Source organism: Protopterus annectens, chromosome 3.part0 (genome assembly GCF_019279795.1).
Source record: "Protopterus annectens isolate FY-2018-M chromosome 3.part0, PAN1.0, whole genome shotgun sequence".
Lineage (NCBI taxonomy): Eukaryota > Metazoa > Chordata > Ceratodontiformes > Protopteridae > Protopterus > Protopterus annectens.
The window spans coordinates 450732616-450757520 of NC_056731.1; the positions used below are offsets into that span (position 1 = coordinate 450732616).

The 24905-nt window shown below is 39.4% G+C and overlaps 1 long non-coding RNA gene across 1 annotated transcript in view; it reads left to right on the plus strand.

Annotated features, from left to right (window-relative positions):
- The window catches only part of LOC122797269, a 33934-nt gene extending 16485 nt beyond the window's left edge, over positions 1-17449 (plus strand). The window contains exon 2 of the long non-coding RNA XR_006364040.1: positions 17345-17449. This is a non-coding gene — a long non-coding RNA (uncharacterized LOC122797269). The remainder of the gene's footprint in view (positions 1-17344) is intronic.
- The last annotated feature ends 7456 nt before the right edge of the window (positions 17450-24905 follow it).

Genomic DNA, 24905 nt, shown 5'->3' on the forward strand with positions numbered 1-24905 from the left:
AACTGGGTTGGATCCAGTGTTTGAAGGTTTTCCATGTCCTTATTTATCATTTTCATGATAATTCTTTCCATGGCTTTGCATATGAGACTAGTCAGACTATGGGTCTATAATTCTTGGGGTCCACTGAAGGCCAGTCCTTGTGCACAGTGATGACCATTGCAGTTTTCTATTTACATGGCAAAAAGTGTGCCTGGATGCTATGGCTAACAGTGACTCCAGTGGTCCTGATAGGTCATATTTCAGGCTATTGAGCTGGCATCCTGAGGTATTATCGGGGCCCATTGATGCAGTGTTTTTGGCCTTGGAGAGTGCATCTAGGACCTGCTCCCTAATGATATGTGTGGGCTTTGTTTGGTGGCATTTCCTGGGGGTGGCCAGAGCTGGATCCAGCACTAAGTGACCTAGACAGTTGCCAAGGGCCTATGTTGGTTGGTGGTGGTTGTCTTCCCTAAAAAAAAAAAAAAAATTGTAAAATCATTACTTCCATCAGCACAGGAAATTTTAAGTGTTACATTTGCACAGTAATGGATTTGGAGCCATGAGTGCACAGGTACAGAACAGCAGCAAAGCCTGATTGGAGCTATGAGTACCCCATAGCACAAGGAAGTGTGTGTGTGTGTGTGTGTGTGTGTGTGTGTGTGTGTGTGTGTGTGTGTGTGTGTGTGTGTGTGTGTGTGTGTGTGTAATGCCCCAACTGGGGGCATTGTCAAACCCTGATCTTAATTATTAGCAAGCAACTTAAACCGCCAATCAACTGCCAGGTCTCCTTTAATTCTTATTTCTTTTTTGTTTTGTTTTGTTTTTGTAAATGAGGACTGTCATTGTCAGTCATAGAGTTTCATAGATTCATAGGTAAGTACTAGGCTATCTGCCCAAGGTAATTTATAAGCCTAGCCAGAATGTGTTGGCTTTTGCCACCCCCTTAGATTAGTTCCCTTTGCCTCTGTCCAGCAGAGCCATTAGTTCCCTGTGCCACTATCCAGCAGAGCCACTGCAGTGATCCCCGGGGTAAATTTTCTGTTTCCCATCCAATAGTATGTACACTGACAGATGTCAACTGTATTTTACGGCAAATGATGGACCACTGGAATGGCTGCTGGGTGGGAACTCTGTGGGAGGAGCAGGAACACAGATGGGGAAGCCCAAATATCTGTAATCATTATCATTATAGACGTAAATAAAAAAATAGTATACACACTGACAGGTTTGAACAGTGTTTATATTAACTGGGGGGGGGGGACAGAGGCAAGTAATGGGACACTGGAATATCTGCTGGGTGGGAATACTGGGGGGGGCATGATACATTAGCCTGCCTAGGGCCCATTTGCCCAGGATACAGCTCTGGTCTTTGATCCTCCAGGAAAAAAAATATATATTCTGAAGACTGCTGGCTACAGCACGTAAGTCTCCCACTTGCCTCTCAACATCCGCTGTTTTTTGGGAAAAAATTAGTTCTCTTCTACCTGATATACAGTAAATAAACATTTTCACACTCCAGTGTTCCTGACTTATTTGTCAGAAGCAGCTCTTTCTGCTCGTATAATTGCATTTTTCACTACTGCAGGTTATCACTAGTAGCACTAAGTTCCTTTCTCATGGCCAGATTTGGAACATACATATGATGTGCCCTTTCAATTAACAAATCTTGTTAGGGTAAACCCATAGCCGGTTTTAGGCACCAGCGAACCCTGCGGTCGCTGGGGGCCCCCTGTTCCCTGGGGTCCCCAACCACACCAAGTTATCTTATCCTGATATTTTGTCACATATGTAAAACCAGAAAAAGCTAGTGCAGCAGTCTTGCATACTTAATAAACTATGAGGGTAATAACTCTTATTTATATCTCCTTTAAAATTCAAAGATATTTCTGGTTGTAGTAATGGTGTTTTGTCAAGTAACAGGCATCAGAATGCCATTAAATATTTTACTACTGACATAGTGCTCCTGGCTTAGGTAAACCCTGCTTTTGGACATTTTCTCCACTAAAAAACTAACTACATAGCCAGCTTTTAGTCCCTGCAAACCATGGCTGCAGGGGGCCCCCTTAATCATTGTCTGTGTGGGGGCCCCACAAAAGCTGCTGTTGATTGGGGAAAAAATGAGGAATGAAAAATGCATTAATTTCCTAATTATGCTCTTTAACATGAACAGTGCTGAGTTCTGTTAGGATGAAGATGATAATGAACATGAACAATAAAAGCACTAGAGGGATCAGCAGCCCAGAGTGACTTACCTCAGTGCAAACTTTGGATTTTAAGAAGAGCTGATGCTTCCGATCATTGGGGATAGTTTCTCTTTCAGGTAGTTTTATAACTAATACCAGAACACCAGATACTATAACTCAATTTCTTTGCTTAAGAATTCAGTACAATCCCAAAAATAATAGAATAAATGCTCAGAATCATAAATATGTTTAAATATTTCTCTAATTCACTTAAAAGGTTACTAGAATAACATTTTGCATCAACATCTATTTTTGGATAATAAGTATAAAACTCAGATGTCTGGATTGATTGACTGTTTGTAATCCTGAATGATTTACCAGCAAATCAGACTTTTTACGAAGGATAAAGCAAAAGTATGAACAAAATCAGGGAGGGTCTGTGAAAGTAGGGACAGTGACAGGTATGCATTACTCCTCGATGAAATAAATCTTTCTGCTTCTGCTGTTTGATGACTGCTAAACAGCAGTGACTAATCTGGTGTGGCAGTACCAGTGTTGCACAAGGCATTGCTGTTTGCTGAAATATGTACATAATTAGTACTGCTGTGGTGTGTGTGTGTGTGTGTGTGTGTGTGTGTGTGTGTGTGTGTGTGTGTGTGTGTGTGTGTGTGTGTGTGTGTGTGTGTGTGTGTGTGTGTGTGTGTGTGTGTGTGTGTGTACAAAACATCACTGATTTTTATCTGTGCATGCACCCAATAATGCCAGGACACAGACATTATTCTTCTGTGTATCAGTAAAAAATGTACCTAACAAGTAACTATATTTCAAAAGTAAGACATAACATATATCACAGAACATTCAGACACTTAGATATTCTTGGAGTCTGGTTGCCCCCACTCACCAGACTGCCTAAATGGATAATGGGAACTCCCTTTATCATCCTTGACTCTGTGGGGGCCCCCACCAAAGCTGCTGCTTGTTGGAGAAAAATGTATCAATTTTCTGAATACGCTGTTTAACCTGAATGGTGCTGAGATATGACCCTTTTAGGATAAAGCTAATAATAGCCTCTGTTTACAATCACACCCATTCTAAAACCAGCCCTGCTCAAATGTGTGTGTGTACATAAAGCTGCTACGGGTTATGAGGGGCTAGAGATTGTGTGAATATTACATCTTTAATTTTCATCACAGTCAAACCTTAGAGGTGCGCACATGAAGTCATTATAGCTTGTGTTTGAGCTGAGGGCAGTGTTTCTCACAGACCTCAGAGGTGTACAAGGAATGTTACTATAGCCTGTGTAAGAGAGATGTACTGTCTAGGAGCAACACATTTGAATATTACTGAAATCATTCTCACAGTCATGTACTAGGCACATATACATGTGGCTACCTTTGACGGCTGGGATGAAGAACATGCTATGTATATGTATATCATCAGTCACTTGAAATATATGACAAAGGCAATTTAAATCTCTGCTTTCATCCCAGTCTAACACCAGAGGGATGCATAGGCAGTGACTTGTCTTTTTTAGAGGGTTAGGGAGGTAGGCAGCATTTCCAGATAAGACAAAAATATTCTCACAACTACTGGCTTGGTAGTTTACTGTAAACTACAATTTTGTCAGCTTTGAAAATGCCTTGGGCACAAATTATGCCTTGAAAGAAAAAAATAAGACTGAAATTCTTTTTTTTCTTCATAATTTTTATTTAGGCAACCATTGGAGTAAAATGTTGAGAAAATGTTCTAAAATACATCCCAGACCATCTGTAAACCTGTGGCTTCTTGGGCCCTGACTTGAGTTATTTCCTAAATGGTTATTACTGGGCTGTCTTGTTCAGGAAAGGTGTGTTGAAGGATGCAAGGAAAACTAAAGCTGAACCACAACAGTGAATTTCTTTCCTTAATCATAATTTCTGTTCAAGCTATTATTGGATGAAACGGTTATGTAAAATGCACTTCAAAGCATATAGAAAGTTATGGCTTCTTGAAAAAGCTTAGAGTAAGGCAAAATGTGAGAAAAGGAAGGAAAAAAAGTAAAGTACAGTTTTGTACCTACCATAAATGTAGATGTTCGAGTGTTCACCCTGCTGCAGTCATCACACGTGGGTTATCCTGTCGTCAGGCGGTCCTGCAGTCGGCCGGATTTCCAAAGTCTTGGTCCGACGTTGGTTGCTGTCACCTCATCCCTGATGTCAATGCGCCAGGGGTACATATATTGCAACTGACGCCATTTTCTTCAGTTTTTCTTGCCCCAGATGTCAGGTGCTCCCAAAAAGGTGATCCAAATTAGTACCAAAAAGGTGTGAAGACTGTACAAACACAAAATCCCTTCAGCTATAAGCAAATACATCAGAAAGGCATAGCAAAGATTTAGCCAGTAGATCAGAGGGGTTGGAGGGAGGGTAACCTGGACTGCAGCAGGGTGAACACTCGAACATCTACATTTATGGTAGGTACAAAACTGTACTATGTTTATCGTGTTACCCTGCTGTAGTCATCACACTTGGGTTGAGTCCCAAAGCTAAGGTAGGGTGGAGGCATCATAGAGGGTTAGTGGAGGCAATGAGGCCCTGCAGAACTGCAGTGGCGAAGCCTGCCCTGGATTTAGAATAAAGAGGTAAGTGATAGTGTTTGGTGAAGGTGTGTACAGAACTCCAAGTTGCAGCTTCTAAAATTTCCTTGCTAGGAACCCCCCTGAGAAAGGCAGTAGAGGTAGCTGTTGCCCTGGTAGAGTGGGATCTAATGGTAGGAGGAACTGGTTTCCCATGATGGGTATAGCAGAATCATATGCAATTGCCTATCCATTTAGAAATGATTTGCTTGGATATGGCCCTCCCTTGAGAAGCTGTAGCATTGGAAACAAAGAGCTGTTCAGTTTTTCTGAAAGCCTTAGTTTTATCCAAGTACTAACAAAGTTGCCTGTGAATGTCCAAGGAATGCAGGAGTCTCTCACCTTTGTTCTGTGGATTGGGGAAGAAAGTGGGTAGGTGGATGGTTTGATTTAAAGCTACACTGGAAACAACCTTAGGCATGAAGGAAGGATTAGTTCGTAGAGAAACTCTGTCTTGATGGAAAATGAGGAAAGGTTCCACTGCCATAAGTGCCTGTAATTCTGAGACTCTTCTAGCAGAAGTTATTGCCAGGAGCAGGGCAGTCTTCCAGGATAAGAACTGAAGGTCTGCAGAAAAAGCTGGTTCAAAGGGAGGTAGCGTTAGTTTTTCCAGAACAAAGTTGAGGTCCCATGTTGGTGTAGGGGCTCTTCTAGGTGGTCTAATGTTTTTTGCCCCTCTGAGGAACTGCCTTAGTAGAGGATTGGAAAATAAAGGTGGATTCGTGTCGTAGTGAGCTGAAATAGCTGAAGCATGGATTTTAATAGAGGAGAAGGAAAGTCCTTTATGCAACATCTTAGCTAAATACTGCAGAATGTGAGGCATGTGAGGCTGAATTGTGTGTTGGCCTTTGGCTTGGTTCCAGGCGCAAAACTTTTCCATTTGTCCGAGTAAGCCTTCCTGGTGCTTGGCCTCCTGGCCTCTAGAATAATATCCAGTACTGCTTGTGAAAGAGGGGCTGGTGGGATGTTTAATTGATTTGCCATGCAGCCAGGTTTAAGGTTTTGATCTGGCTGCGTAGAATCTGCTTGTCTTGCTGCGTGAGTAAATGAGGAATTTGAGGCAATATCCATGGTGGGCTGTGAGCCATATTCTTCAATAGCGGGTACCAGTGCTGGCGTGGCCAGTCTGGGGCTATGAGAATCAGTCGAGGTTTCTCCTTTTTGACCTTCAAAAGAACCTTTGTGAGAAGAGGTAATGGAGGAAAACATATGCTGTCAGGTTTTTCCAACTGAAGGAGAGAATGTCCACTTTCCAAGCTTGATGGTGGAATGTCCTTGTACAAAATTTTGTCAGCTGGTAGTTTTGAGGACTGGCAAACAGGTCTATATTTGGTAGACCCCATCTTTGAGTTATCATTGTAAATATTTGTGGGTCTAGCTTCCACTCGTGGGGATCTTTGATGTTTCTGCTTAGGTCGTCTGCCAATGTGTTTTTCTGTCCTGGCAGGAATTGAGCCTGTAACTGGACTTGGTAGGCCAGAGCTGTGTTCCATAAGATTATTGCTTGCCTGCAAAGAGGGTAGGAATGTGTGCCCCCTTGTTTGATTATGTACCACATTACTGTGGTGTTGTCCGTCTTTATTGCAAGTTGTCCTGGCTGTAGTAGATCCTTGAAGGCTGTCAGAGCTTTCTGTACAGCTAGCATCTCTTTTTGGTTTATGTGCAGTTTTCTTTGTTCTGCAGTCCATAGGCCTTGAATGCATTGCCCTGCCATGTGCGCCCCCCAGTCTGAAGCATCTGTTGTGATAGTTTGCCTGGGTTGGGGCAAGATGAAAGGTTGACCCTTGTTGAGGTGACATGCCTGTGCCCACCATAGAAATTCCTGTTGAAGGCAGGGAATGAGAGATATCACTGTGTCCAAGCTGTGGCTGTGTTGAGACCATACACTTTTTAGGTACCACTGTAATTTCCTCATATGCAGTTTTGCAAATGGTATTATCAGAATGCAAGATGCCATGAAGCCCAAAGCCTGCAGAATTTTTCCTTGCAGTTAATTGGGTCTTTGTTGCCATTGCCTTGAAATATTGAGTCAGTTGTAATTGCTTGTCTGGTGTAAGATAAGCCTTCTGGGCCATTGTGTCCATGCTGGCACCCAGGAATGTCATTTTTTTGTGAGGGTACTAGATTTGACTTCTTTTTGTTTACTGTGTACCCCAGACAATTTAGTAGATGCTTCACAAAAGCCAGATGTTGTAAGAGAATGTCCCTTCTTTCTGCTTGGATGAGGCAGTCGTCCAGATATGGATATATTTGAATTCCTCTTTGTATGCAGTATACAATTACTGGTGCCAGGCATTTTGTGAATACTCTGGGTGCAGTAGATAAGCCAAAGGGCAGTGCAGAGAATTGATAATGGGTTGAACCTGCAATGAAACAGAGGTATCTTCTGCAACTTTGTCTGATAGGGACATGCAGGTATGCCTCCTTGAGGTCCAACGTTACTAGCCATGCTTCCTTGCCCAACATGGGAAGCAGCTGCTGTAGTGTTAGCATCTTGAATTTGGGAACTTGTAAGTAAGTGTTTAGAATAGAAAGGTCCAGAATTGGTCTCCAAGCATTTTCTTTCCTGGGTACTAGGAAGAGTCTTGAGTAAAATCCTTGGCCTTGCTCTTGAGTTGGTACCCCTTGAATGGCTCTCATGGCCATGAGAGCTGTAATTTGTTTTTGAGCCTCTGCCCTTTGATTTTGTGGCAGGTTTGGCATTCCTCTTTTTATTGGAAAGGTGTGAAAGTGGAATCTGTATCCTCGTAAAATTATGTCTAGGACCCATTTGTCCTTTGTGACCATGTGCCAGTTGTCTACAAATAGTGCTAGTTTTCCCCCCAAGGGGGCTGACAAAAGAGCTTTGTTTGGCCAGCTGAGGTACAAGTCATTGAGTTTGCCTTCTGGTAGGTTGAGACCTGTCTTCTCCTCCCTTCTGGGTTGGAGTGCCCCATTGGCGAGGCTTATACTGAGCTTGTGGTTGTCCTCTGCCCCTTGGGCGTCTGTATTTACCCCTCTGAGGCCTATCAGTGGCTGGAAAGGACCAATTTTTTGTTGGCCAGTTTCTGCTGAAGCGAGGGGGTTGTACTTGTAGAAAATCTTTGACTGTCTGCATTGATTTCGCCTTATCTTCCATTTTCTTTAAAACTTCTTCTGCTTTAACACCAAAAAGAACATCCTGCTGTAAGGGAGCATCTAATAGTTTTGCTTTAACATGATCAGGCAGACTTTGTTCTTTTAACCAGGCATGCCTATGTATAACTGATCCAGTGACAGCTGCTCTGCAGGAGGCCTCTAAAGAATCAAACCCACACTGTAAGGTATGTTTGCCCACCTGCTCGGTGGCATGCAACAAATCCTGTACTTCTTTAATTTCAGATTGTTGAGGTAAGGTGGTTATCTTTTGTTTTAACTGAGAGATCAGAAATTGCTGATACTTAAGCATATGAAATTGACAGCTTAGTGCTCTCATAGCTAAAGTGGCTGAGATGTAAACCTTTTTCCCCCATCTGTCTAGTGCTCTTGAATCCCTTTCAGAAGGTACTGGATTTTTAGCCATGGCAGCCTTAGCCCCCTTGGGACCCTGGGAGATAGTCTCTGGGTCAGCTACTGGGCTTTTGTAAAGGAATTTGTGGGAATCAGGTACTCTGTAGCATCTGTCAGACTTGGCCGGGGCAGGAGGTAGAGAGTCAGGGTTGAAACTGGATTCTAAGTAGACATCATCCACAATGTCCAAAACAGGAGGGATGGCTAGAGGTCTATGTTGGGGGAGTAAAAGAAACTCTCTCAGCCTTTTCTTGGAATCAGAGTAATCCTGACCTCCCCAGTGAAAATGTTCCCTCATAGTGTGTAATGTTTCCCCAAAAGAGTAATCTTCTGGAGGGGAAGCTGAGGGAATAGATTCCTCAGCATCAGAATCTTCATAAGGAGAGAAGGAATAGTCTTGGTCCCCAGAGGAATCTGAAGAAATAGACAGTTGTTCAGAGGAAACAGATTCTTCCTCTTGTCTAGGCCTTTTGTCAGGAGGAGGCTGTGAACCCCTGATAAAAGAAATCAAATCTTCCGCCATTTTGAGCATCTGTTTCTTAGGCATAGGGCCTTGAACAGGTGACTGAAGTGAAGCCTTTTTCGATTTAGAAGTAGTCTTCGACTTGGAAAACATTTTGACTGTAAGAGTCATCGGTCTGAAAACGCCTTCAGAAACCGATGGTGTTTCAGAAGTACCGACGTCCTTGGAAGGTAAATCGTCAGTAGGGTCTGAAGTAAAAGGGTGTGTCGGCCTAGTACATTCCGACAAAAAATCTGTAGCGGTCTCGGGTTCCAGAACTGCGGTAGTCAGAGGCTGCATCGGAGCCTCACTGATAACCGGAGAACCAGAGACCGGATCAACCGAGGCCTCAGAATCGGGCTTAGGCCTGGGCTGTCGGTCCTTGTCCCTGCGTTATTTGTGCATGCCGGTAGTCGGTAGGTCCAATGGCATGTTATAGTTAAATTTTCTACCAAAAAAGTGTTGTGCGAAATCAAATCGTCTTTTAATAGTACGTTTATTAAATCTACACAAAAACTACAAGAAGTGACGTCGTGATCAGGGCCTAGGCAAGGTATGCAATAAGAATGAAAGTCCTTATGAGGTATTTGCTTCCCACAAGAAATACAATTGTTAACTTTTTCTGACATCGGTCTGAGGCAAGAAAAGTTTCAACGGGTACTTAGCTTTATAGAAGACTTCGGTCTGAAATTCGAAAATCTCAGGAGTCGGCCGACTGGCACTTGCGAACTGCTTCTGCTTCGGGCACTGCGCGGCAAGAAAGACTGAAGAAAATGGCGTCGGTTGAAATATATGTACCCCTGGCGCATTGACGTCAGGGATGAGGTGACAGCAGCCGATGTCGGAACAAGACTTTGGAAATCCGGCCAACTGCGGGACCGCCTGATGACAGGATAACCCAAGTGTGATGACTGCAGCAGGGTAACACGATGAACATCGTGGATAGTATGGGGAGCCCAAAAGGAGAAGGACTCAGAGGTGAGGACTGGAGGGTGTGTGTGTGTGTGTGTGGGGGGGGGTGTTGAAATGTAGGTCCAGTCATCATTTCACTTTAAGTCTGGACCTGTACATAGACTTATTGCAATGTATCACTGTTGCAACTAAGTGCCAGTAACTCTAACTGCCCCTTTGTTAGACAGCTCAACATAGTGATAGTGTGATACATAGGCCTGTTGTAATGTAAAAGCTTGTAGCTGCAGGTCTGTCTGTGGATACTACTACTAAAAGTTTGCTGCATGAAATAGAAGGTTGCTTAGGATGGATGGCATTGTTAGGATGATACTTATACTGGAAGTGCCTAGGGGGGCCTCCAACTTGACATTTGCTGGGGGCCCCCAAAATGCTAACACCGGCCCTGGGTAAAGCAGTCCAGTTGCTTACATGTACTTGAATAAATTTAATGCAGTCTGCTACTTCTAGTTACTCTGGTACAGCAGAAAATCTTGGGTTTACTCTCTTTCTTCTGTCTTCTAGCAATATTATTTTTTTAAACAGTTCTTGAAAACCTCATGTACATTCAATGTTTCCTTCATTTCAAGTTGTGATTTCTGCATTTTGTCAGCTCATCTGAATAGTTGTCTAATACTAAGTCTATTGTTTCCAGCCTTTTGTAGTTTGATTTTATACATTTCTCCAATGTCTCACTTATGTTAAACACTTCTGAGTGCATTTCATTTATTTTTGTTCTAAATTACTGGAAATCATCTCCTGTAATAAAGTTGAAACTTTAACTCCCTTTTGCTGAGCAGCTGTAAGGTTTTCCTAGCCAGAGTCTTTTTCCTCCTTTTCTGATTGATTTTCTTACTTTCTCTAGATGTCTTCTTTACTGGTATCCAGGTACTGAAATTATTAGGAGTACCCAGAGGTGGATGAGCCAGAGTGGCTTGAGCTTGACTATAAGCTCATCTCTGTGTCGTGAATAAGCAGGATAAAGAGCTGAGAAAGTCCCAACCACAATTGCAGGGTTTTTTTGTGTGTGTGTAATTGCTGACTGTTGAACTGTTCATTCAGACCAGACCTGTAGGGTGAGAATGCTTTCTATTAGGTCCAGTCTGCATATCTAAGCATTGTGATTGGCTGGAATACCAGAGACATGCCACAATGGTGAAAAGGGAGAAGATTTTAAAAATGTTCATGGGAGAGGACTATTGTAAGACACCGTAGTTGGACAATTCTTTTTTAAAAAGATTTGCAGCTCATTTGTAAGATGAAGGCTCATTAGTTCCTTTATTCCAGAGTGCTTGCATGCTTCCACAGAGTGAGAGAAAGAATTCAAGACAGCTTGGAAGGCACTACCAGTGCTAAGGACAACATGGGCTGAATTATTTTGAGTTTCTTTGTTTGTACTGAGGTAAGCCCCAGTCTCTCAATTGTCTCTGTTTTAGCTCAATGCTTTGAATCTCTGAGAGGTGCTTAGGGTACGTTTGGGGTGAGTATATGTGCTCAAGTGGAAAATGTTGAAATTATTACATTATTGTAGTTGTTTCTTTCTCTTTCAGTTTCCTCACCATCAAGCAACAGAGATGTGCACAGAACTGGGCTGCTTTTTTGGGGAAGTGGTGTGGAGGCATCTTGTACATGAAAGTACAAGATCATCATAAAATCACTGCTGGCAAAAAAAGTAATGTGGCTTGTTGGAGAGAAGTGTATGGGTTTACCAAACACAAGCTTAAACAGCATCATGTTACAGTAATTTTTAACATTTTTCATTCTTTTCTCAGTGAGAAATTAGTGTACAGAAAGGGGCTATTATTTGGGGACATAAATACATCAGAGGAAAGGTCAGTTGGCTGATAAGGTTTGTCGGAGGGCTGTATCTATCAAAGAACAACGTTTGTCAGTGTTATATTTTGTAGCAACTTCACAATTTATTTTGTACCCAAATATTTAGGTTATTAACAATACCATTTGTTTTTTTACTATTATTGTGTGCTGCCTAAAGAGAACTAAAATATTGTTTCTTACATAAAGCTAACAAAATTCACATTTCACAAGACTTTTGTTGTTCCATTTAGGCAGCATATTTAGTTTTTACCTTGGGCTGTTTGACTATTTTTGCAAAGTGTGGTTGAACTATTGTGCACTGAATAATCATTAAGGTGAAAAAATGAATTTCTTTTTACTAGCCAGGGAGCATTCTTGTTGCTGCATACAATGTGCTGTACTTCTGTACAGTGCTTATTATAATTGTTTCCTGTTTTTCATTGTCAGCAGTCCCTTAGCTTGGGCATGGTGAAAGGGGAGGCTGGGTGTAAGCTGTTAGGAAGTATGATCAACATACAGTCAGAATTCATTCATTTCAGTGAATACCTCCAATGCCAATGTCTATTTGGCTGTAACTATATATATATATATATATATTTTTTAATTAAATAATTTGCTCTGAACTTCCAGACATAGTTATTTTTAACTTAGCTACTTTTCTAATTGTCTGCTATGGCTCTTGGTGGGCTCTAACAGCCAAGCCAGACCCTTGACTTGGCTTTGTCTCAGCTCTTTTTCAAAAATTCCAGGCTTGCCCACCTCTACCAGTAACTGAACTTTATCCAAATTGACAACTTTTACTGGCATTTTTAACAGTTTCTAAGTTTTCACACAGATGGAGCTCTAATCAGCATGCTGCTCAACGTACAGACATTTTCCATTCAATATTTCAGCTATCATTGTGCAGCTTTCCTTTGTGTTTTAGTGATCTGACTCATTATCATGTACTTTCCATTGAATGTATGCTGACACCTAACTGACTTTTCATCTGATTTGTTGAACTTTATCAGCATACCTACCTTACTTTCAGTACCAACCAAGTCAGGATTTAGCACAAAGCATGATGGGGGATGGTGGTAGCTTGTGGGTGCCATAAACATCACTGTAACAAATAAATCAATAAATAAAAGATTCCATCTTCTCAATGTGGGCCCACTCCTCTTTGATATATGACAACTCTGATTTCTTCTCTTTCTTTAGCTGAAATGAACAGCCAATGAGACAGAAAAACTTCCTTGAGATTTTTTCAGTCAAAACAGACCAATAGTGGGCAAGCCTGAACTAGTGTGGTCTTTTAAGGAAAAAGAATAGTACATTGCTGAAGATATTGCAGCAACATATAGATATGGTACATAACTGCAGTGGTGTGTGTGTGTGTGTGTGTGCACTGAGGCAGATGGCAAAGCTCTGACTCTCAGCTCTCCCGGATTTTGCAACATGTCTCTTATTTTGCCATCCCTGTAAAATGTTTGATATTCTTTTGAATCAGTAAGGATTACAGGCAGTCAGTACTGTCAGTCATTAGAGTTTCATAGTTTTAATTGTTCAGAAGATGCATGTTTATGCAACACCTGTTTTTTTTTTTACTTTTTAAGAGAATTAAATTTGTCTGTCTCTCATCAGTCCACAATTTTGCAGAAAATCTCTGATTTTGCTTCATAATTTTCCTGTCCTTGATTTTCTGGTAAATCCATGAGGATTATAGTCACTCAGTAATGACAATCATTAGAGTTTCACAGTTTTCATAAAATGACTGATTCTCTAGTTAATCAGTGATAACTACAGTTAGTCAATAATGCTATTCTTTAGAGTTTCATAGTTCTTATAAAATGTTTGATTTTCTAGAAAATCAATGAGAATTGCAGTCAGTCAATTATGCCAATCATTAGAGATTCATAGGTTTTTATTGTTCATAAAATGCATGTCTGCAACACCTGTTCTTCTGTTAACCTTTTAAGTGAGTTGGTGTTTCTTGCCTTTTATCTGTCCCTGATTTTACAGAAAGTCTCTGATCTTGCCTCACATTTGTGCCCTGTCCCTCAATAAATTCTTTATTTTCTAGTAAATAACTGAGGATTACAGTCAGTAAATAAAGCCAGTCATTAGAGTTTCACAGTTCTTGTTGTCCAGAAAATGCATGCTGACACAACACTTGATGTTGTGCTAACTTGTTAAGTGAATTTGAGTTGTCTGACATTTAGTCCAAAGAAATTACATTTGTTTACATTGTGGCGTTTGAACAAATTAATCAGACAGTGTTCCCGAGTCACCCATGGAAAGGAACAGTGTGTCCAGTGAGTTTACCCAGCTATCAAATAGATAAAAAATAATATTTAAATTACCTTTTGGGGCTTTTTGTCCCTCCACTATATTTGGCTTTGTCCAAAGTTCTTTAGTAAAAAAGGTGAGAGGTATTTTTGTCTGTTCCTTGTACAATTTTTGGCTTTCTGACAAGTTAGATTGCTGTCAGCAAATAATGATGTATAAGACTTCATATCATTCAGAAAATGCCTGCTAATGCAAAGATTGTTATTCTAGCAAATTTCTGAGTATGTGAGATAAATATTTAAAATATTCCTGATATGGGGTCTTTGTCTCTAATTGCAGAGCTGCAATGGATCGCATTTTATGTTTCTGATAGTAGTGAGCTGATATATATTTATGCCACATTATTTATGTATTTATTCATTCACTTGACGTCAAGTGCACAGTCATACAAATGTCTGTAACTGATGGTCAAATGTGTTGTGTGTGTGTGTGTGTGTGTGTGTGTGTGTGTGTGTGTGTAGCATAGTTCTCAACTGTCCACAGTTTTTCCTCATATTTGTGGTTTGTTCTCAATAAAATGTGATGTTTTCTGGCAAGGGGTTGTGGATTGTCATCACTAAATAATGCCACTTCATTTCAGTTGTCCCATTTTTCTTATTCTATACATTCTTCAGTATTCCTAAGCTCTCACTGGTTGCTACACTATCACCTGATCATCTGATCCCTCAACTGCATCGGACAATGTAGGAACATATACTGCATGCAAAAAAGAAAAGGTTTAGTAAAGTGTTAATAACTCATGCCTAGAGTTGCTAACTTGGAAAATCTTGCAGAGAGGTGGGGTTAAGCAAGACTACATATCAAAATGTACTGCCAAATGCAGTACAGTTGAGAGGTGTGCCTGCCAGTAACAGTATTAAAAAAACTTATCTCACATTAGTGCTGAGAGGACGGTTTTCTCTTCATGTCACACACCTTCCTTACACTTTCAAATGTGTTGTCTTCCTGCTCCATCTCCCCCATAATCTACTTGATTAATTTTCAAGGTAGACCATGGGCAGGATGGAACAGGAGACCAACAAACAGAATGGTCAGATTTATAATACTTCTCTCTGGGGTGCTGCAGCTGCTTTACATTTGAGTAGGGGGGTTTGTGTGCTGTTTATTTATTTTCTTAAAGAAAAAAGACCTCTGACAGGAATGCTTAAATAACAGCAACACAATAAATACACATTTTTTTCTAGGCCTTTCTGTGTCTACATTACTACTAATTGCATTTTGCTAAACTTAGTTTTCCCGGGCATCTCTGATGTCTTGTCCATTAGCACAACAACACCCTCTTTGTGATGGATATCTAAAAAAAGAGGAAGTTCAATGTTTTTTCTTTAATTTATTTCATCTGATGTTCCTAGGGTAACAGGTTCTTATTAATTTACAGACAAAGAGATCACTGAGACATTAATCCATACCCAGTATAATACTGTCCACCATTAATTAAATGTTCCCCACATAACCCAGGTGAAAATTTATGATAATCATCCAGACTGGTTTTAAATATTGCCAGAGAAGTATTTTGCTTGATAAGTAAGGGGAGCCTATTCCAGAAATGAGGGATAGTTTGGATTAGGTACCTGTCATAAGAGCTGCTATTTTTAATGTGTCATTATAGGTTTAGATCTCTTGAGCAGATATTCACTTTACCGCTGGTTCACTTTAGGTGAAGATGTTTAAAGAATGCAGGTTCATTCAGTGGAGGGAAGGCTAAGCAGAAATCACCCCTCATGAGCCTATACGACACTGACAAGAGAGACAAGATTTAAATCTGTCAAAGTAGCTAAGGGTACTAAGACCTGAAATTTTATTGGTGAAAACCCATTGCAGTAGGTGTATAGTGAAGCACATTACAAAGAGGAGACTATAGTCAATGATGGGACTAATGATCAGGAATAAACTGGGACCATAATTTCTTTGGACCTTAAGGAGATACCCTGAAAGATACATTGTGCAAGGTTGAATGATTTTCTAACCCCAACAGAGACATGGTGGTCAAAGGGGAGTTTGTTATTAACATAGATACCCAAGTACAAAAGTCCGTGGTCAGAAAGTATTCCAAAAACAATAAAAAACACTGTCCGGTAACTATAAAGGCTGTCCTCCTCTGGTGCTTCGGACCCACAAAAAACACTCGGCAAATGGTGCAACACTTTTATTCCAAAAGATAATCCACAAGTACGATAGAGATAACATATTTTTTTTGTTATCTCTATCGTACTTGTGGATTATCTTTTGGAATAAAAGTGTTGCACCATTTGCCGAGTGTTTTTTTTGGGTCCGAAGCACCAGAGGAGAACAGCCTTTATAGTTACCAGTGTTTTTTATTGTTTATAGATACCCAAGTCCTTGGGTCAGATTTAATTGGAATGTTATCCATAGGATATGCTGTGGTAATGCTAGAATTACCAAAGGAAAATGTGCTGCATTTCTTGGCATTGAGATAAAGCCTATAGTTAATATACACAGCATTTGTTTGGTCCAGCCCTTGCTGGGGAATTTGATTGTCAGAAAGTGATGTCATAACTATGGCCAGTTTACAACCATCAGGAACCATGGCTAGCAGAAATTGCTTGATATCAGTTTTCATATCAAAGAAGTATATGCAAAGAGGAAGGGGCCCAAGACAGATCCCTATGGGATACTGATGATGAAGTTTGGGCTTAATGTTGGCTTGGGAGAGTTTGTCAATAATCTTAGTATTGGGGATAGTATCAAAGGCCTTTTGCAAAGTCCAGGTTCGTAGCATTGATTGTATATCTTTTATCTGTGCCCCCAGTAACAATTCCAAAGAACTAAATGAGACAGAGAAAGCAAGGTTTGCTTTTACAAAACCAATCTTGTAGGTATCTAGTGTTATAAAGTTGGCTATATCATTGTATATTAGTTCAGCAATAATGTGTCAATAGCCTTGTACATAATACTAGCGAAAATAACAGGCCTGTAATTCCTAGGGTCAGTGGATGGATCACCATTATGAATGGGCACCAGAACAGTTCTTTCCCACAACTCAGGATCTCATCAGTGGAGAGATTCCAGCTGAAGAGGTGATGGAGGGGTTTTGCTAAGTAAGACAGCAGACATTCTGCAATATTGGCAGGGCCCATGTAAATGGTATTTTCATTTTGAAAATGATGAAAAGCCTTAGTCCAGAATGATTTCAATAGGGGATGAGGAAGTGTCAAGAGGGAAAGGGCATAGAGGAAATAGCGGGTGGGGTGAAGTTAGAAGAAATTTGCCTGTAAGAATTCTTGTTCTTGATTTCAAAGAAGCAGCTACCATTATACATAAAGAATGCACAGAGCTGTTGGTTGCATCTAAGCTTCTGAATATAGTTAAAAGAGACCATACTTTTGTCTCTGACTCAAATACAGCCCTTAGTTCATAGCTGCCCTTGCATTTCTTAGTGGTAAGCTACTAAAACTATTATCCATATTTTTATTTCATCTTTTGCAGACCTACATGTGCAAATGGTGTGGAACTCGTTACTGTAAAGAATGTGGTAGAGGAGATTTTATCGGCCTTATGTATGCTCCAGACTGGTGCAGAAAATGTTTCCAGGTAATGTGAAGTAAGCATGCAACAGGAAGGATACTTATATATTTTATATATTTAATATAGAAACTACAATACTAAATAGGTAATTATTTGAAATGTCAGCAACTGCTAGATCGAGTCCTGAAACATTGAGACTGAATGGTTGAAAAAACGGACTTACATATACTAAGTATGAAATGGCCATTTCACTGAATATTCCCTTTTCTCTGAAGTATGGTGATCTTGGAATTAATATATATATATATATATATATATATATATATATATATATATAAGTATGGGGAATGTGGAGAGCTTGCCCAAAGAAATTTGAAGGAGAACAGCAATATTCAAGATTCGCTCTTCTCTTGTATTTTTGATCTTTTTTTTCTGTATGTCGGCACTCGGCATGTTTAGTGTCGACATTTCAGTAGGGAGCAAAAACAATTGTCATGTATACTTCTTAATAATAACAACATATATTTCCTGAAAGGATTTTGCCTTTCATAGAATTTTCTAAACAGTGTATCTGTTTAATGACTGAAAACTGTTGTGAGGTGCTAAGAAGTGCTCTATAGCATATTGCCATATCTGCCTCCGTCGTCACAATAGCTGGGCCATCATGAAGCTCTGTTGTGGAGCAATGAATATGATAGATATCAATAACATTTCATGAATTAGAAGTCAGTGAGACTGGTTTTAAAGCTCCATTATGTCTGGCTTTATTAAATGAAAACAAAATTACTCTGGCTGCAAAACAGGTGCCAGAAACCTGCAAGAAGAAATGGGGAAATAAATATTTGCTCCTTCATCTACAACATATGTTTGATTGCCTTGGAATCAAATAAATTACATTTGATAGCCCTGTTGAACTCTGCCTTGTCCAAATCAGAAAATGTGCACTATTAAATGTTAACCACAGCTAAACCACATGAAACCTAACCAAACAAAAGATGGAAATAACCATGAATATGTCTCCCACACATGAAATTTATTTTTAAACACTGTGCAAAGACAACGTTTTTGTCCTTGTACGTTCAAAAAGGACTTCATCAGAGTATTTAATTGCACTCTCACATAAGTTAAATAACTGTCAACCAATCACAGCAACCCAACTAACTTCTCATGAATAATTAATTGCACACTACCATATGGTATTATGAAAATGCATAATAAATAACTAAAAATAGCTAAAAATACACAAGTCAACACCAAGCCATCATCACAATAGTTAACTGCAATAAAATGACAAGCCTACCTTCAACATTCAATATAAAATGCATAAAATCAGAAGTGAAACATTTTTTGAGCTTTTTTTTTGTTTTTTGTTTTACTAACCAAATATTTAAAGGCATATTGTAAGAATCAAAGACACATTTGCTTTCCTCTTCAAAACACTCATAATCGATAGTTGTGCAAACTCAGAGAAATGTAGGCATTAAGCCTCAACTGCCATACTAACTCCTTAAACTCAAAATATCAGGATCACCCCCCCCCCCATTTCTGATGTCACCACCCTATCAATGATAAAAAACATAAACTTCTTAAAGTTAGGGCAAACAGTCCGGTGCCTATTAACAGCATTAGTAGACTTTTTCTTTTTAATGTTGTACATATATTCCCTAATTCTTTGTCTCAATTTCTTGCTGGTTTTCCCAACATAGAATGCATCGCATTAAGTGCAACTCTCTAAGTAGACCATCCATATTGTGTTGCAGTTACTTCTACTGAGACAAAAAAAATTGTCCTACCAAAACCAAATACCACATTATATGTTCCTTCATGTATAAATCTACAAAATTTGCAGCAACCACACTTTCTCATAGCAACTTGTTTACAGTCATCTTTTCCTTTTATAGAATTGCTTTCCAACATATATTTAATCTTCTTTCCTTTGCTAAAAATAACTGTAGGGCACAAGCCCAACACCCTCTTCAAATCATCCGACAAAATTAAATTCCAATGATTTCACTGATCTACTGTATCTACCAACGTCTCTACTATAGGGAATAGTAAAGAATGGGTGTGAGGTACTAGTAATACTTCATTACCTCATGTTTAACACACTGTTGATGGCAAAGTTGCCACTAAGAGTTTTAATGTTTAAAACTGGAGCAAACCTATCCTGCTAGGCATTTAAAATTTCAGCCTTAACATCCCTCAAAAGGTCATAAGGGTAGCCCCTGTCCAAAAACATACAAAATAAGTGATGAATTTCTTTACTGAATACAGAATCTTCAAAAACCAATCTCAATAGGTGCACCATCTGATCTTTAACACCATTTTACTGGTGATAAGGGTGGCTACTGTAGTGCAGGTAAAAATTAGAAAAGGTTTCTTTTCTATAAATGTTGAATACATAACATTGGTAAACACAGTTTTCTAAAAAGAATATCAAAATAACTGATCCTACAAGGGTCAGTTGCATAAGTAAATTTTAAAAAAAGAAGTAGATTTTTCCCAGGCTAACTGAAACTCGTTCAATTGCTCAAGCATATCCATCCAGAGAATCAAGATATCATCCAAAAAACTGCAGTATTAATGTAGCAATAATAAAAAGTCAGGCACAAAAACAAACTGCTATTCCTAAATAGCCAAAATAATGTTAGCATACAAGGGAGCAAAGCTTCCCCCATAGCCACACTAGCAATTTGGTGAAAATATTCACCTTCAAAGAGTATATAACTGTTAGTCAAAGTCAACTTCAATAATGGTGCCAAAACTTGAATATCTGAAGAGGGAATGTGCTTTTGAGCATTCAAAAACTGAGAAAATCTTTCCAAGTCAATAACATGAGGAATGACAGGAAACAAGTTAACAACATCCACAGGAATAAACATTATCCCATTGTCATATTGTTTGGAATCCAGGTTTTCAAAAAAGTGCCAAGAATCGCTTAAAATGTAAGGTTTAGATTCTAAAAGACCTTTGGGAGGCCACGGTGATGCAGTGGTTAGCATTGTCACCTCACAGCAAGATGTTCTCCGGTTTGATCCTTGGCTGGGGTGCCTTCTGTGCGGAGTCTGCATGTCCTCCCTGTGGTCACATGGGTTTCCTCCGGGTGCTCCGGTTTTCTCCCACATCACAAAGACATGCTGTAGGTAGATTGGACACTCTAAATTGGCCCTAGGAGTGAGTGTGTGGGTGTGTGTGCCTTCCGTGGAAGTTTGGGCGCCGGGCTGGCAACTTGACACTGTAAAACTCTACTGCCAATCATGAGCAGACAGGTGATCCACTGTGGCGACCCCTAACTGGGAAAAGCCAAAAGAAGAAGATTCTAAAAGACCTTTACATTTTAAATCAAAAAATTTAGCCAGCTATTCAGTCTTGGAAACTGTCACTGCAACAATTGGCCTTAAAAGAGGATTTTGGCTGCATTTATGGATTGTGGGAATGCCAAAGATGGAAGAAATAGCAGGTTTGGAAACATTCAGGTACTCCCAAGTTTCATGATCCATAAACTCTTACAACACCAAATCAAAAAGGGTGAAGTCAACTCTAGCATAAGCAACAATAATCTCATTGATGGATACCCTCCTGTATGTAAATTCATCTGATAATAAATCAATCATTCTTGTTGAGTATTCAGAACTATCAATAATGACTATGTCCCCCTTTTATCCGGCTTCATAACTCTAAGGCTTTTGCCATACATGAGTTTATTTTAAAAAAATGTCTTTAATAGTGAAATTGTCAGGCCTATTTTGTCATTTTATTGCAGTTAACTATTGTGATGATGGCTGGGTACTGACTTCCAGAGGAAGCTGCTGTGTCCCCCTTCCAGTCCACCACGAGGTGTACTAGTCACTCTTAAGGGTTATTCTCTAATCCACCAGTACTCTAAGGGCTCCCCTTCCCCACTCATTTGCTCTACAAAAACAAAAACAGGAAAAACTATATCTGAACTCTCTGAATTTATCCTTCCTACCTGGATATCAAATCTTAAGGGTTATTTTCTAATCCACTGGTACTCTAAGGGCTCCCCCTTCCTGGCTCATTTTCTCCACAAAAAAAAAACCCTACATATGAACTCTCTGAATTGATCCTTCCTACCTGGATAAAGAATCTTAAGTGTTATTCTCTAATCCACTGGTACAGTAAGGTCTCCCCCTTTCCAGCTCATTTGCTCTACAAAAACAAAAAAAAAATACATCTGAACTCTCTGATTTGATCCTTGTACCTGGATAGTGAATCTTAAGGGTTATTCTCTAATCCACTGCTACTCTAAGGGCTCCCCCTTCCTGGCTCATTTGCTCTACAAAACCCCCAAAAAAACCCTATAGCTGAACTCTCTGAACTGATCATTCCTACCTGGATAGTGAAGTATGTTTATTTGTACTGCATTTAATTTATTTCCTGAACCCTGTATTAACCTTGTAAAGTGGCAAGTACACCAAGCTAGGGCTTAATTCTCAGACCCCCCAACCACATCCACCTTTAACTATAATGTCCTTCCACTATAGTGTCCTGCAGTTAATTTGATATATCTTTACAGCTGGATGCTGAGGTACTTCTTTAAATACAATTCCTTCCCAAAAATTGCTATTAACCCCATAACTAATTACATGTGTTTTTTCTCATCTGCCATTGCAGCTTCATTACATGAAAGTATCCTGCAATTCAATCAATTTATGTGAAAGCAGGATTCTAAAGTTATTTTGAACACACTTCCCTCCCAAAAGCAACTATTAACCCCTTCAAAGAAACAAGCGTGGTCCTTATTATTTGAGTTGATTTACATGTTTGTCTGTAACTATATCAGCGGTAAAGAAAAAAAAGACTAAGAAGGTGTCTCCATATTTTCAGTGCTTACCACTGACTGCATCCAAATAAATTCCAGGACCCCTGATTGGTTTTAGCAGAGACTGTCTTTTTGACCAGATTTCTACCCGCTCAGGGTCACTTCGCTCCCCTACCCTACCACCATTCCCACCCATCCCCTCTTCAATTACATTTATACTAATCATAATCTTCTCCCCATCCAACACACAAATCAATCATACTTATTCACACATTGCTGCTTTACTCCTTCCTAATTAATGCAGTAACACTGACATCTAATACATTATTACCCTACACACTAAATACTGCTAAAAGGATTTCTTCCTTTCTGTATTACTCCATTACTCTTATTCTCAAAAATGTCATTCCCCTACTATTTTACTAAAACTCTGTGTCTCAAAAATAATTCCTTTAATGCTAATACAAACCACCTCGCTAACTGACCAAAAAATCACAACCACCATAAACTCAATCACTTCTAATAGCAACATTCACAAAGATACTAATAGCTACTCTTATATATCACCCAGCCTACTGAACCCAAATATCCTCCCCCTTACAAAGTAGAAAATGGTACTCTTCCCCAACAATACTAAAAGTATAAAAATAAAACCAATAGCATTACCAGTAATCAGAATGTTGTATTACTCTATAACTTCTGGCCCTATCTCAATGAGGAGATATACACCCAAACCCAGGACCTCGCTCTACTACACATAACAATAATAAACCCACCCCCAACTCACTATTTTTAGTCACACTAAATATATGGAACATGTGTAATAAATTAACAGACCTCCATGCATGGCTAACACAATATAATCCTGATATACTTGTTATCAGTGAAACCTGGTTAAAATAAAATATCTAGGATACAGAATTACTTCCACCGGGATATAACACATTAAGGTCTGACAGTACCCATAAAAAGCAGGTGGTGTAGCTATAATTTACCTATCTTCATATACTATTATTCCACACAGTAAGTCCATCCCAACATTCAACAATGCTGAAATCCACAGTGGCTTCTTAAAACTAAATACAAATAAACAGCTCTGTATTACATCCTTATACATTCCCCCCAGGTCAAAACTTGACTACACTTGAAAATATTCTATCCTGAATGTCCCAAAATATATATAATGAAATGATCATCATGGGTGATGTAAATTTCAATTGGCAGAATTCAATGTCTAACTTTCCTTCTAACAGTCTTAACTTCTCAGGCTACACACAACTTCTAACCACCCCAACTAGAATTCAGAAAAGTAGCAATCAAAACCCTATTCTAGATTGGATACTAGTCTCAGAAGCCAAAAACTACTGTAACTAGTGCACACTCCCTGACACATTGTGACCACTTAAAAGCTTAACACCTACAGAACAATTATCCATCAACCTAGAATCCATCACTACAAAACATCCCACAATTTATCTAACTTTAGTCAAAGCCTCTTTGTCAATATACTTACATCCTTAAACTGGACAATGCTAAAGACATTGCCTCTAGATGATACAGTTAGTTACTTCAATCATCTATTCTTGGATACCATCAATAGCCTTGCCCCACTCCACACAAAATGAACCAAAGTCAGTCATGTACCCTGGCTCACAAAATCCACAATTTTTTTTTACAAAAAATGGACAAAGCCTGGAAAGAATTCCAAAGAAATAAGAATGATTTAACCATGCAAAACTATAGGCAACTACATAACCAAGCAAAGAAACGTATAATTACTGATAAAAAACAATACTTTACTCAGCAATTATCTGACCACAAAAACAACACTAAAAAGTTCTGGTCCACTATTTCAACATTACTTCCCCCAGGTAGAAATCAAAACCCTGCACCAGTTGCAGACAAATCCCCAGTGCAAATAACTGAAATGCTTAATACATACTTCATAAAAAGCATAAGAAACTTGGTTAATAATCCCAGCAAATCCCACACTGCAAACTCTACTAATATTGCTAACTTCACACCAATACCCCAAAATGATATTTTTCAATCAATCCACTTTATCAGCACCCTCTTCCAAAACTACTCCAACTCTGCCTGCACAACCAACATCCCTTATATGGTAACCAGTATCCACAAACTATATATGCTATCTACTACAAAAAATAAAGCCCAGCTCCCTCTCTGCTGACAATCTCCCATCTGAATACTTAAACTAGCAGTATAGCCTATTCAGTAAGTATCCTAATTAACAGATCTGTCCTAGAATCCTATGCCCCATTAATGTGGAAGAAATCAATAGTCACCCCTTTATATAAAGGAGGAAAATCAAATGAACTGTCCAATTATCATCCCATCTCAATCCTATCCCCTCTCTCCAAAATCTTGGAAAAATTTTTACATAGGCATCTCTTTCGCTACCCCATTGATAATAGACTAATAATACCCACCCAGCATGGTTCCAGACCATCACACAACACAACTGCCTTAATATCCTTTACTGATACAATCAATACAGCTAGGGACTTAGGACAACCAACATCAGCAATATTTCTTGAGCTATCAAAAGCATTCGATACAGTGTTACACCAGAAAGTTTTGCAGGAACTACGTAATATAAGACTTACAAACTCATGGCTTTATCCTTGGGCTCCTTCTTTTCAACATCTTTATAAATAACCTCTATACAGCCTCCTGCCAAAGTACGATTATTCAATATGCAGATGATTCAACTGTTGT